The sequence below is a fragment of the Carassius carassius genome, chromosome 15 (genome assembly GCF_963082965.1).
Source record: "Carassius carassius chromosome 15, fCarCar2.1, whole genome shotgun sequence".
Classification (NCBI taxonomy): Eukaryota; Metazoa; Chordata; class Actinopteri; order Cypriniformes; family Cyprinidae; genus Carassius; species Carassius carassius.
In genome coordinates, this window is record NC_081769.1 from 16,695,217 (window position 1) to 16,710,621 (window position 15,405).

Genomic DNA, 15,405 nt, shown 5'->3' on the forward strand with positions numbered 1-15,405 from the left:
CTATTTTAATAGTTGGTGCTAAATGCTTTAGTCTTCATACATACAGCAAGCAAGCCATAGGCAACAGTGGTTAATAAAGAAAAATCTGCAAGATGTTGATAATGGAGTAAAAAACCTTTGGAGAAACCAGACTAACCAAAAACACTGGGGACCAGTTCTCCTCTGTATATTCAGTCTGAACATTTGGTACAATGTCAATAGTAGTTAACAGTGTTACTGCATTGATTCAGCTGTAAGGTTAAAGGTTAATTGTGCCATGTACAGGCAGTAACATTGTTTTCTTTGTGGCCCAGGTGATGCAGGCAGTGTTAGTGAAGAGTTCTAAGGTGCAGTCATCCATTAATGAATCCTTGCTGTTTTGCTGAAACTGGAAACAGTTCATCCTACAGTATGTGAAGTCCATATTGGAAGATTGGGGAGTCATCAGTCTCAACGTAACTCGAGAGTGTCTCGGGACAGAGTTTCTGTGGTAAATAAAAATATAAAAATGTTTAGGAACTGTAATATAATAACAATAATTATTTCCTCTCTGCCGGTGTAATATACAGTACAGTATGCTGGAAGACTTTCTTGACATCATGCAGAACGGGGTCAGAAGCAGTGTTGGGGAGTAACTAGTTACATGTAACGGCGTTACGTAATTTAATTACAAAATTATTGTAACTGTAATTAGTTACAGTTACTAAGAAAAAATGAGTAATTAAATTACAGTTACTTATGAAATTTTTTACAATTACAAAGGGGATTACATTTGAATATTTACACACATCCACATACAGATTTAACTGATTTCTTTCCCAAATTGCATTGACTATTCTGAGACATGCCTGCCCTAATAATTTCCGGGATGCGCAAACACAGTCTGGTTCGTAGAATCCAGTCATAAAAACGAAATGCCTAATGCGGACGGAATATGCCACATTTTGGATGACTAAATCAAAAGTAGGTCAGTACACTTGAATCAAAACATGACATCGACTAGTGTCTGTGAATATAAAGCCCCAGAAATGCAATATATGACTCCTGCACATTCTGCGTGTCTGTGGAAATCAGGCGCGGACTGGACACCGGGAGAACCAGGACAATTCCCGGTGGCCTGGCAGCCGATTTTGCCCCACTATTTAATATCATTATTGTATAATTGCCTGCCGAATGTACTAAAGCGATCATTTGCGAATCCGCCATTTGATAATTAAATCTCTAATAAATCATGAATTGTTAGTCATGACTCGCGCGCTCTCCGCGCCTCCGCCAAACGGTTTGGATCAGACTCAGAGTAATCAATTCGAGAGAGAGAGAGAGAGAGAGAGAGAGAGAGTGGACTGCTGGAGCAGAGAAGCAGAACTACTGTTCAGGGTTTCAGGTCAGTTTCATCTGTAAAGATGCTTTTTTGTCTTTGTTTTTTCATTTATTTAATCAAGCAGCAGCACGTTGCTCATCAGTCATCACTCAAAATACTATATAGAGGACATCATTATTATCTGTTGCAATGTTACAGTAGTAATTTAGCTGGGAAAAAAAATTCAGATTTTTTTTATAGGTTTAGGGGGAGCTACGACAGACAACAACACAACCCTTACGAAAATTAACATTTTAATATTTAACTAAAAATCCAGAGAAAATGGCTACTATTGTTTAACTGTGATAACCAAAAATGTAAAATTATTTTACAAATGTATTTATTTAAAAATAAATACAAATCCATTTGCAAAAAAACAAAAAAAAAAACAAGGTTATTTTACTTTTATATAGGCTAATAAAAGCATGGTAATTTTTTGTAAGGGAAAAATATGACTCGTGTACAGTATTAGGATTTTTCTATAAAGATATTGTAGTATTGTATTGAGTATTGATGTATTGATCTTGAGTGTTAAAGTCATGAGAGAGATGGATAACGGCAAAATAAAGAGACTGAAGAGAAAAATAGAAGTGAAGTTGCAGTTCAGGACAGAACTTTTAATTATTTTGCATGTCCCCAAATTAAAGATTTAAACCTTTTTTATGTCAGGTCCATACAAAAAATAGTTTTGTCCATGAATTTGTTTGTATGAGTTTGAATTTTCCAGTCTGAATTTTTTCCCCCTTCCGCCCCTCCTGTAAATTAATGGAGAAAATTGTTTTATTTACTACACATGCCTACTGAAACTCGCAGTGTTTTCAACCTCTGCCATCTCAATATAGGAGTACACGAGCACATAAACATAATTTCTAGAACTGCTCTGTGTCACTTTATGTGCATTTTACTTATTTTGAGAAAACTATCATCATATACAGAGACAGCAGTTTAAAAAAAACACCAATGTTTCAGGAGTTTATTACACAGAATACGTCACATGCTTATTAGATAACTGTATTTAGGTTGATGTATATGCTTTTATTTATTATTCTTTAATTTTCACAAATTTAGAAAAGTAATCAAAAAGTACTCAAAAGTAATTAGTTACATTACTTTAATAAAGTAATTGAAAAAGTTACACTACTATTACATTTTAAACAGGGTAACTTGTAATCTGTAACCTATTACATTTCCAAAGTAACCTTCCCAACACTGGTCAGAAGACATCAGAAGCAGGAAACATCAAAAATCATTGTTAACCGTAGAGCATCGGTTTACAAATCTTTCAAAATCAAGTTATGATTTATGTGTATATGTTGTTATAAAAACAATTAAACAGACATAAATGTAATCTGTTCAACTCAGTCTATTTTGCATTCAAACATTGCTTTAAATTCTTTCACCTGCCTCTTGTTTCTCAGAAACTGTGGTGTATGTACGTGAATTATTCTTTCTCTATTGTGTGTTTGCAAATTTGTGCCATTTACTTTTTTGATGCTTCTGTAGGATCATAGCTTACAGGTGATCCCTGGATTCTTTGACATGATATGAGGTACTTGGCCCAAAAGTTTGAGAGGCTTAGATTATTTACATTTGAAGGAGACTATAGAAGCGTACAAACCTAGAAATGCTCACTTTTGTTTTGAAGTTGAAGGAATGAAGTCAGCTTTGCTGAAATGACAAAACACAAGTATGAAATATAATGTAAAATTAAAATGTAAAAATGTGTACAATAAAGTTAAAAAGTGGACTTTTGAGAGAAAGCAATTTTGCTACGGTCAGGACTAACTGATCAATAATAATCATATGGGAACAGTGACAACCAAAAAAAAAAAACCTTTGTACTGTTGAAAATAAATGTATATCACACAGCACAGTCAGCCTTTATGGTAACAGCTCAGTCAATTTAAAAAGTATTAAATCCAACTGGTCAATGCATTAATCCATTGGTGGGGAGACAGATGCTTGGAGGGATATATCTAACTAAAATGCGACAATATATTGACATTTTTTTATTGACTAAAAAAATATACTAAAGTTTGATGTTGGGCACTGGGCCCAACAGGACCATGGAAAGGTATTGCATCTGTGAGCAAATATGTTGAATTTACTATTTCTGAGTTGTCTCCTTGTAAAAACATAGTGAGACATACAAGCTTACTACTCTCTCTCTTCCTCTTAGTAAGCAGTACCTTGACAATGACAATCACGAGGAGTAGTTATCGTAAATAATCACGCTGAAGACATGACCAGTCTATTTGGCGGCAACAACATTTTCACCGGAGGAAGAGGCAAATGCTTAGAAATAATAAACGCCAAGCAAAGATGTTGTTACCAGAGCTACATAACCACAAAAACGTGGGATAATAGCTACTGTGTTTGCAACATCTCGAGAAAGATGTAATTTCCCCCGTTTCTACAAAACAGCTACAACATTAAACTAAAGATAGTTAGATCGTGAAAAAAAAAATTGTCATTACCATATTTGTCCCAGGCGGATCCATGGTGGTCAAGTCAGTCGGCAAGGCAAGCACTTCTTCCTTGTTTCATGGTGGGTACGTACTATGCTTCAAAACGTAGGTGCTGATTGGCTCCTGTGCGCCAATGAACGCTATCTATTGATCTGTGCTCGATTGCTCTTCCTTCATCCTCCAACTACCCGGATGTCTGTCTCAGTAACTTGAAATTGAATTTGAGAACTGAATCTGAATTGGGAGAAGTGAATGTGAAGATATATAGAGAGTTTAATTTTAAGTGAGGATCAAATTTTATTGGACAAATTTTATTAGACTACAATTCAGATTCAGTTTTTGAATAAATACAATTTCAAATTATACAATTCAGATTCAGTTTTTCAATGCAATGATTCAAATTAAATAATACACTTTCAAATTATGTTATTCAAATTAAGTTATTCAAAGCAATTATTCAAGTTTAGCAATTCAAATTCAGTTTCTAGTGGCACATATTTCAGCCCATAGAGCTCTAGCAGGCTCTAGCGCCTCTATGTTACGTGCCTGTGCCTGACGTGTCCTTATCTTGGCGAAACTAGTCCAGCGTGTGATTCTGGTAGAAAGCAAGCAACCCAGGACAGAGACAATACCCTTTTATAAAGTTTTTGTAGTTTTGTAGTCATGAATGTCCTTTCGGCAAAACAAATAAATGAATAAAACTAAAAAGAAAAAAGTTACGCTTTGCTGTTTAATTCAGTTAAGAAGAAACATCAAAACCATCAACAATAAAGTGTTGCTTTAATACAATAATTCAGTATACACAAACAGTAACGTTATATAGAATATTCTGCTAAGTGGAGTGAACTGATTTCAGTAATCATGTCATACATACATACCATGAGGCCTGTCTGGAATTTGCCAAGCTTTATGCAGTGACACAGCAGTGAAAACAGACTGACCCACAAAAGGAGGCACAGGACATCCAGGCTGATGCAGTGATACCCACGATAGTATCAAAGGGAATGTTTTACAATAATACTTTTGAATATTAATGTGCTTTATGTGTATATTTCAGTATTGACTGTTATATATTTTTGTGTGAACTATGAACCTTTGTTTTGTAATGACCTTTTTAAATAATATGTATGTATTGTATTGTTTATTGAACTTAGAATAGTTTTGTGACTGAATATAATATACATACATGTCAGTTTATTCTAGATTATTTTTAGAACATTCAAGGCGGCAGAACTTCTGTCATCATCATCAGCAGCAGCAGCAGCAGCAGCAATTTGGAAAAAGAGACAAGAATCTAAAGATACAATAGTACATAAATATTTGGATCAGAAGTATATATCAGTAACTCATATATAAACAGGTATAACAAAAATAACGTCTAATCATCTATCAGTTTACACAACAGAAATGATTGAAATATTAATGGCTCTTCAGTGGGTTGAAGAGATTAATATACCTGAAGTGGTCATACATTCAGATACTTTTTCAGCATTATCAAGTTTAATGAGTGCATGATAAATCTTCGACTAATCAAGACATTTTGATCAGACATTTTATGAAGTTTGATCAGAATGCAAACAAAACTGTTATCTCTTTTTTATGGATACCTGCACATATAGGAATAGAAGAAAATGAACCGGTGGATAAAATAGCACAAAACTAAACTAAACAAACAACAACAACAAAACATTAAAACCATGAGTAAATTAAATATATGTGGCAAAGTAAATGGGATGGTGATAATAAAGGATGACATTTATATAAAAAATAGTTGGAAATGAGAGGAGAATTTTTGAGAATAGAAAGGAAGACAGCATAATATCTCATCTTAAAATTAGATACACCGCACTTAATCAGTCATTATATATAACAGGAAAACATGTGCTAAATGTGATCTTCCTGAAACATATTTTAGTAAAATGTAATGGATATGAGAATGAAAGATTACAGAAGCACTTCATATAAATCTCACTTCAGAAATTGTTAAATAAAGATGCAACTATAGACATGTTAAACATTCTATTTAAATATCACACAGACACAGTGTTAATGAACAGTAAAGAATTATTAATTTTTTTTTTTGTTCTTTAGCTTTTTAATTTTTGCTCCACACTCCATCCTATAGGCACCTAAAGCTGGTTTGCCAACCGGCATAAAAACGTCAAAGAAGAAAAAGAAAAAGCTCTGGAAACAGATTTTACAAGCTTTGGGTTGATAGGTGATGCTAAAGGAAGAAATACAGGATTACATCAATTGCAGTACAGTAATACAGAATCAATTTCCTCTATTCTTCCCTGGTTATTTCCCTTTCCCACTGTTGACCTTAGTATACAGTAGGAACTAAAAGACAATTCTAATCAATTTCCGATATGGTATAGGTTAGTCCAGAAGTATTTTGAGAAACATTTCCCACAGTCAATGGTTTTATTTACAGATGGATCCAAGGATCCTGATACTGGATATGCAGGTGCAGCGGTTTATTTTCCAATGTGTGAATTTTATTTTCAAAAATAGAGTAACTATTGGCACTATTATTGGCCCTACAGTGGATAGAAGGAAGTAAATAACACTGTCATTGCATCTGATAGTTTTTCAGCACTTGAAAGTATAAAATCTGGCAGGTCATCAGTTAGGATGGGTAATATTAACGAAAAATTCTGCAAGATGTATGAAATTAAAGTTAAGGGTATTTCCACATAAATCATTTGGGTTCCTGCTCATGTTGGTGTGGAGGGAAATGAGAAGTTGGATATTCTGGACAAACAAACTCTAAGAATAAAGCACGTACATCTACATATTCCATTAAGTAAAGCAGAAGCAAAAGTATACATTAGAACATTATGTGATGAGATCTGGGAAAACCCGTGGGATGTCGCGCTGGGACGTTTTCAGGAAATTAAAAAAATAGGTTGTTTGTAGGCTAAATTTGGTCAAAAATAGGGTTTCATTCAAATTTTCTAAACATCTTGTCTATCATTTCTGAAAATATCTTGGAAAATTAACTTGTTTAGTGCTGAAAAAGAGTGATTTATTGCAGCAAGCAGAAAAGACTTCTCTATTTTCTCTCATGTAAAGAACATGCTGCGGAGGTGCTTTTCCTTAACACCACAAAAACAGTTAACCTATCAAAATAAATCAAGTAACGTATAAAATAAAGGTGTATCAATGCACATTTCCCGCCAGTCCTATGTAAAATACGGCAGGTGAAGGTTTTATTTATTTATTTATTTAAATATTGTCAGATGGTGGAGCACAAGAAAACACAGTCTGAAGTTGCTCACATAGACGATCTGTCTCTTGTCAACTCAATCGCGGTGATGTCAGTGTCCTAATTTTTTTATAATGAACTGTTTCACATCCAGAGATGAAGGATCGGATGATGATGTTGCTAAAGAGGAGGAGTTCAATGACAGTCTGTTGTAGCCTATGCACAGGTGCGCTGCGCTCGCTTATAACTACAAGGTACACTTTTCATGCTATCCAAACATACAGGGTGATCAAAAGTTCAGAAACTATGCCCATCATGATAAACAACAGAAAACTGTCCTCTTCAGGGCAGGGCAGGTCCATAGCTGGTGTATGCAGGTTGTACCAGTCGGTACTGTATGAAATTGTTTAATTTGTATGGTCGTTTTATTTATTTGTGCTATTTACACTGCTTAAAAAATTTTTTTCAAGTTTGTAGGTGTCCAGGTACAGAAACTGAATAATTAAACATAAAATAGCAGACAGCAGGACAGCTGGCACTGACGTCATCAGGGATCTCAGCGCTGATGGCTACTAAGCGTTCTGCTCTGCCGTTTCATGGGGCTCATGGTTGTCCTTAACAGGCACCTATGGCTTACCCTAGCTGACCTGAAAGACGTGGACCGTAGGACTCTCCTAAACATTCCAGTTACACCCTCCGGCCTCTATGGTGATGTCACGGAGTTGGTCATGGACCGTTTCTCCGAGACACAGAAAGCGTGCCAAGGCGATGAGCCACGTGATGCCCCGTCGCTCACTCCAGTCATCATCTGCAAGGTTCAACTCTTCTGCCCCCTAGTCAGCCTTTAAGACCGGCTAGACAGCCTGCCGTGGCACCCCGCTCTGAACCGGACGCTCGTTTAGGCCGAAACCAACAGCGGTAAGGGCCTGGGAGAAAACATCAGGGTCAGTTGAGGAGCCCGCGCTGCGAGAGAGCCAGCGCCCCATCCTCGGCCACCGAGCCGATGACGGACAAATAAAGTGGAAGAGAGAACACGCAGGAGGCCCTACCACCCAAGCGCCATGTTCAAATGCATCATGTCCCACATGTTCCAATGGGCAATGATAACTATGTGTGTTTAAATGCTGTTTGTGTGAGTTCCACAATAGAAGCATGTATACAATCAACAAAAGAGCTTTTTCTTCCTCTTGCACCCAACACTGTGTCACTCGCCCTGTGACTCGCCACAACCCATGATTATAATGGCCTCTCGAGGGTGCAAGAGTGCCAAACCATACAATGCCCGCCACAAACCGCCCTCCCGCCAGTGCTTCCAGCCTCACGGGGGCGGGGCCCTGGTCAAAACAAGCAATCAGCGGCTATGGTGGCCATAGAGCTAACGAGTCCGCTTTGTCATTTCATGGATGCTAGGAGGGCTGTCCCAGGCGTTTTCACAGAGGATACTGGGAATAATTCACCACGGATATTCTCTCCAGTTCAAATGCAGACCTTCCCGCTTCAATAGCGTTGTCCCAAAACCTTCCTGGTCTGAGACAGGAAGTTCTCAGTGTGCTCGAGAAGGGAGCAATAAAGCGAAATCTCCCCTCAGATCAAGCGGAATGCGCATCTTGAATTATCTGGACGATTGGCTGATTTTAGCCCACTCCAGAGATGTGCTAATCAATGGAAACAATGCTTCGCCATTTGGATACGCTGGGATTGCATGTGAATATGCAGAAGAGCGTGTTTTTACCGAGTCGGACTATAATATATCTGGGAATATGTTTGGACTCGATGGCGATGCAAGCCCATCTCTCTCTAGAGCGTATAAAGGCAATTTCATCGATTCTGCACTGTTTCAGAACGGGCAGGTCATTTTCACTGAGGGAATTTCAGAGGCTTGTGGGACTGATGGTGATGGCTTTTTCAGTGTGCCATCTGGGTCTGCTGCATATGCGGCTGCTACGTTTTGGCTGTAACTCGAGTTCCGCCGAGGGCGTGGTCTTCGGGCCACAAGCACATTACGGTCATTCACAGTTGCGTCAGCACTCTGAGACCTTGGAACAGCTCGGATATGTTCAGCCCAGGAGTTAATTTGTCGACGAATGTGTCTACTTCAGGCTGGGGAGCAGTGCGCCTGGGCGTACCTGCCTCAGGCCTGTGGTCGGAGACACAGAGAAGGTTGCACATAAACAGTTTGGAATTGGAAGCAGTGTCCTTAGCCCTGCAAGCCTTTCAGTCGAAATTGGAGCGGCAACATGTACTGATTCGAACCAACAACACATCTGTGGTCTCGTACATAAATCGCCAGGGCGGCGTGCGCTCCAGAGCTCTATTCAAACAGGCAGCGAGTCTCCTGTTGTGGGCGGACCAACACTTTCTCTCCATAAGAGCAGCGCACATCCCCGGTATTCTGAACCATGGAGTGAACATGCTATCAAGGAACGGGATTCCTCAAGGAGAGTGGAGGCTTTACCCAGGATCAGATCAAATGATTTAGGATCGATTCGGGAGGGCAGAAGTGGATTTATTTGCCACAAGCGAGAACACGCACTGTCAGATGTTCTTCTTGCTATCTCACACCTTGCTGTCGGGAGATGCTCTGACATTGCGTTGGCCAGAAGCCAGGCTTTATGCGTTCCCTCCGGTGAAGATTCTGCCTATGGTGTTGTGCAAAATTGGGGAGGAGAAAGCGTTAGTTATACTCGTGGCCCCGAAACTGGCCGAATCAGCCCAGGTTCGCGGACCTGAGAGAGTTAGTGGTGGCTCCCCCATGGCAAATCCCCCTCAGGAAGGACCTGATGTCTCAGGTGAACGGCACAATATGGCACCCCAGCCCCGAGCTGTGGAACCTTCATGTGTGGTCGCTGCGGGGACCGTAATGAGTTGGACGCTTTGCACTCACGAGTGCGGAGCATGCTTACGGAGGTGCAAGCACATTCTACCAGGCGCTGCTATGCTCTGAAGTGGGGAGTTTTCACAAAGTGGTGCCAAAACATTTATATTGACCCGGGGACCTGTTCTGTGTCGGATGTTTTGCGCTTTCTACAGCTAAGTATGGATTGCGGGAGTTTGCCATCCATGCTGAAGGTGTATGTGACCGCAGATTTTGTTAGGGTAGGAGCAGATGTCTCATTGGTCTAGTTCTGCCTATCAGATGCGAGCACTCTTAGCGACATGGCCATTGGATTCAAGATTCAAGATTCAAGATTTTTATTCGTCACATACAAAATTATATATAGCATATATAACCAGCAGTGAAATGTGAGTCATGTCCACTCCATGGACAGTGCAATTATTAATGAAAACAACACAGATGAAAATATACATATATATAGCTATGTAAGAATGAAAAAAAGTAAACTATCAAAATATAAGAATAAAATATAAAAAAGATGTATATTGTAGAATTAAATATAGAACGCAAAATAATGTGCATGAAAGTAAACTGTAGTCTTAAATATTAAGATATACAGGGATGTACAATGTGCGTATGTGCATTTTACTGTAGTCTTAAATATTAAGATACACAGGAATGTACAAGAAGCAAATGTGCAAACAGGGTGACACTGTCAGTGTGTCTATGTGAGGTAGTGAATGATGAATATCTTACTGATGAAGTGAACATTAAGTCGAGGCATGAGGATGTTAAGAGGCTGGTTTAGAGTTTAGGAACCTGATGGCCTGGGGGAAGAAACTCCTCCTGAGTCTCTCGGTTTTTGCCATCAGGCTACGGTAGCGCTTCCCAGATGGCAGCAAAGTGAAAAGATGGTTACTGGGGTGGGTGGAGTCTTTGATGATTTTAGCAGCTCTACTTCTGCAGCGTTTGAGGTAGATGTCCTGCAAAGAGGGGAGAGCAGACCCTGAAATGCGCTCAGCTAAGCGCACAACTCTCTGCAGGGCTTTGCAGTCTTGACTGGAGCTGTTCCCATACCACACTGAGATGCACTGAGTCAATACACTTTCTATAGCCCCAGAATAGAAAGTTTTCAGGATTGCTGGTGAGACCCTGAATTTCCTCAGCTGTCGCAGATGGTACAGTCTTTGCCTGGCTTTATTAACCTGTGTTTGAATGTGAGTAGTCCAAGTCAGGTCCTCGGAGATGTTTACACCAAGGTACTTGAAGCTGCTCACCCTCTCCACAGGGGTCCCGCTGATCATAAGAGGAGTATCGGGCTTCTGCTGTCTCTTCCTGAAGTCCACGATCAGCTCTTTAGTTTTGCTCACATTCAGAGAGAGACAGTTGTCCTGGCACCATGATGTTAATTTCTCTACCTCATCCAAGTATGCGGTCTCATTATTGTTGTGAATGAGGCCCAGAACCACAGTATCATCAGCAAATTTGATAATAGATGTGGAGCTGTGCGAAGACACGCAGTCATGTGTTTAGAGAGAGTAGAGCAGGGGACTCAGGACACAGCCCTGCGGGGCTCCTACGTTCAGGGTGATGGAGTTAGAGGTGTACTGGCCTAGTTTCACCACTTGAGGTCTGCCGGTAAGGAAATCAAGAATCCAGTTGCAGAGTGAAGAATTCAGGCCGAGGTCTATGAGTTTAGAAGCTAGCTTTAAGGGGATTATAGTATTAAAAGCTGAGCTATAGTCAATAAATAGCAGCCTTACATAGTTCCTGTTATTGCTGTCAATGTGTGTGAGAGAAGATTGCAGGATGTGAGAGATGGCATCATCTGTGGATCTGTTTGGCCGATAGGCAAACTGAAGAGGGTCCAAAGTATCCGGTATGGCGGAGCAGATGACGTTTTTAACCAGTCCCTCAAAGACTTTCATGATTATTGATGTGAGGGCAACTGGACGATAATCATTCAGACAAGAGGGTTTATTGTTCTTAGGCACAGGGATGATGACCGATTTTTTGAATGAGGTGGGAACCACCGATGTAGCAAGAGACTCATTAAAAATGGATGTAAACAAACCAGCTCAGGACCGCAGAACACGGACAGAAATCCCATCAGGTCCGGCTGCTTTCCTTACATTCACTCGCTTTAGTGCCCTCCGAACCTCGTCCTCCGACACGGTAATCACATGATGATCGCTGCTCTGACTGCTGCTTCCTGACACGCTAATCGGCAGACTCACACTGCTTAGATTGCTTTCAAAGCGGCCGTAGAAAGTGTTTAGCTCGTCAGCCAGCAACGGATCTGCTCTCACCTCTGCAGAGGATTTATGTCCAAAGGCACAGATGGTCCTTAGTCCTTGCCACATGCGTCGGGAGTCATTTAGCTGGAAATGTGACTCTATGCATTCCCTGTATCTGTGTTTCACGGCTCTTACTACGCGCCGGAGAGCATAGAACGATGCTTTGTCATGTTTCCCGACAGAAGACCGCCCGTTGTAAGCAGCAGTGCGTTTGTTTACTGCTGCACGGATTGATCTGTCCACCCACGGTTTCTGATTTGAGAATGTCCTTATAGTTATTGTATCCGTAGCTTGTTCGGCTAGCGTGTTTACAAAGCTTAATGCTACATCCGTGAACTCGCTGATGTCAGATGAACTTGCGCGAAAAAATGTCCCAGTCTACGTCATCAAGAGCAGCCTGTAACGTTGCTTCTGATTGGGCGGACCATCGCATCACCACCCTCTGCACCGGGGGATCTTGAATGAGCGGTTGTTTATATTCCGGTGTGAGGAAAATGGCGGCATGGTCCGATTTGCCGAAGGCCAGTAGTGAGCGAGCTTTGTAGGCATTCTTAAACTGAGTGTAGCAATGATCCAGTGTAACCTCTGGTTGGACAGGATACATGTTGATAAAAATTAGGCATAACTTGCCTGAGTTTGGCTTTATTAAAGTCCCCAGCGATGAAAATAGCAGCGTCAGGATGTTTGTTGATGTGGCCGCTGAGCGCATCGTGAAGCTCAGACAAAGCCAAGCCGGTGTCTGCTTGTGGTGGGATGTAAACAGCAGTTATGATGATCGATGAAAACTCCCGAGGCAGATAGAATGGGCGGCAAATAATGGATAAATGTTCCAGATGAGGCGAGCAGGAGCGCAACAGAGTGGAGATATTCCTGGGGTCACACCATTTCTTGTTAATCATGAAACACACTCCTCCGTCTTTGGATTTGCCGGCCTCGGCTGTCCTGTCCATCCGTAAAACAGAGAAGTTTTCAGACGGCGTTACAGCAGCGTCCGGGACCAAGGGCGGAGCCACGTTTCAGACAAACAAAGGATGTTACAGTCCCTAATGTCCCGTTGGAAACTTATCCTGGCTCTAAGATCGTCCATTTTATTCTCCAGAGACTGGACATTGGTGAGCAGAATGCTCGGTAAAGGAGGGCTGTGTGCTCTTTTCCTCAGTCTGTTGCGAATCCCAGCACGTTTCCCGCGGTGTTTCTTAATCCGTCGCCTCGGGTGGTTATTCAGGTGGCCATTGTTCATCTCGGCATTCCGGAGAATCTCAGATGGCCACGATGGGTTGGAGGATAAAGTGTCCTAAAACAGGTCAGTGAAGCGGTGTCCAATGTCCAAAAGTGTTTCCTTTTCGTATATGATCAGTGCAGAGGTAATGTGTGTAAAAAGAGAAAGCAAAAGTAGGTAAAAAAGTAAATAAAAACATAATCTAAGCAGAGCGACCTGGATGGCTACCGGACTCGGCGGCGCCATCTTGCAATGGCTAGAACTGTCTTGCTTATGTGTGGGGGTGATTGACCCTGCTCAGGGCTTATCTTCACTGCTCTCAGGGCGGGATTGAATACAGTTCCCATATATGTCATAGCTGACGTAATGTTGAGTTACCGCCAAGAAGGGAACGTCTCTGTCTACTATCGTAACCTCGGTTCCCTGAGAGGCAGAAACGAGACATTACGTTACCCGCCGTGGTCGCTTTTTGATCAGCTTGTGCTAGTGTTCAGTCGTGATTCTGATGTGATTTTCGCACCCATGCATTTTATACTGCCCACGGACCTGTCAGTATTTGCATGCTTCGTGTCAATTGGCCAGCTGTCCCAAGCTGGCGTTAACCCATAAGATTTCAGCGAAAGTGGAGAAGGGAGGAGTTCCCATATACGTCATAGCTGACTTAATGTCTCGTTCCTGCCTCTCAGGGAACTGAGGTTACGATAGTAACCAAAGACATTTTCTAACGTACTGAAATCCGACCCCCCGTGAAAATCTTAGCCCCTCGCATACACGTGCCTCAAACATTAATACGCAAAGCAGCGACTTTAAATGCATTTCATCCGGCTTTTCTTCGTTTATTACTGGAATTGTTTTGGACATTTAAAGTAATAAGCAGAAATTGTATTTGTCTGTAAACTGTTGAGACTTTCACAGGGTTAAGAATAAAGCTGCCAGTTGGCAAAATAAAGCTGTTTAATTCACATTGCATTGACTATCCTGCTGCATGAAGATCCAGGTCATGTTTGCTGTTGTCATTCCTTATTAGTTCACTCCGTGATTTGAGTAAACGCTGTATTACTCTGCACATTGAACTTGCACATGAATGTCATAAAGAATAATAATAGTTAATCGCATTTGTTTCTCGCATATGCCTATAGGCAAATAACACGCTATAGCCAATAACGAAGCAAATAAATGTTTGCACAAAACACTCTTTTTATGTGGCATGTGTCATGTGTCAATACATCCAACAAATAAATTACCAAATGTCTTTGTACTGTTCTTCTCGCATGTGCGAATGCAATTTAACAGTCAGCCAAACTCCATCCATAAAGTACAGAAGAGTCAGGATTCATCTTAGTCTTTGTCATTTTAATAAGATGCCATTGAGGTGTACATTATGAATTAGGAGTAAAACTGTAAAAACAGTAAACAAACAATAATCAGAATTATTATACAACAACCAAAGAATATGCATACAAGCAGCTCTGACTTATATCTGAGAAAAGGCTCAAATGTTATCAATGTACTCATTTTAATTAATGAGATGACCAGATAACCAAAAATAGCAGCAAATACAAATACTAACTGGTATTGCGAACTTATTTTAGCAAAGTAGAATGAAATCAACACATTGAGTGGCATATCAAATAAAGGCTAGGCTAACAGCTAGAGGCTACCACTAAAATCACATCAAATCAAAGCTCCGAAAGCATTCCACCACAAACATGCGCAAATATATATAATCAAGCATTATATAAAGAATAATTGACTTACAGATGATGCTTTTACAAACACAAATCCAAGGATGGCATCCAAAGATTGAGGAGAAACTCACTGTATGAGAAATGTGCTGTACTCTGAACTCACTTTGCATAGAACTACCACTAGGTGGTGTCAAACCTATTAAAGTGACAAACTTGGAGCAGAACACTCCCCGCCAGACATCCTAAGGATGTCTCATTTAATTCAACTCTCCTTAGACACCAGAAGAATGACCTCTGTAATTGGTCTGAGATATGTTACATCTTTTCCAGATCCACTTTTAGAAACTTTC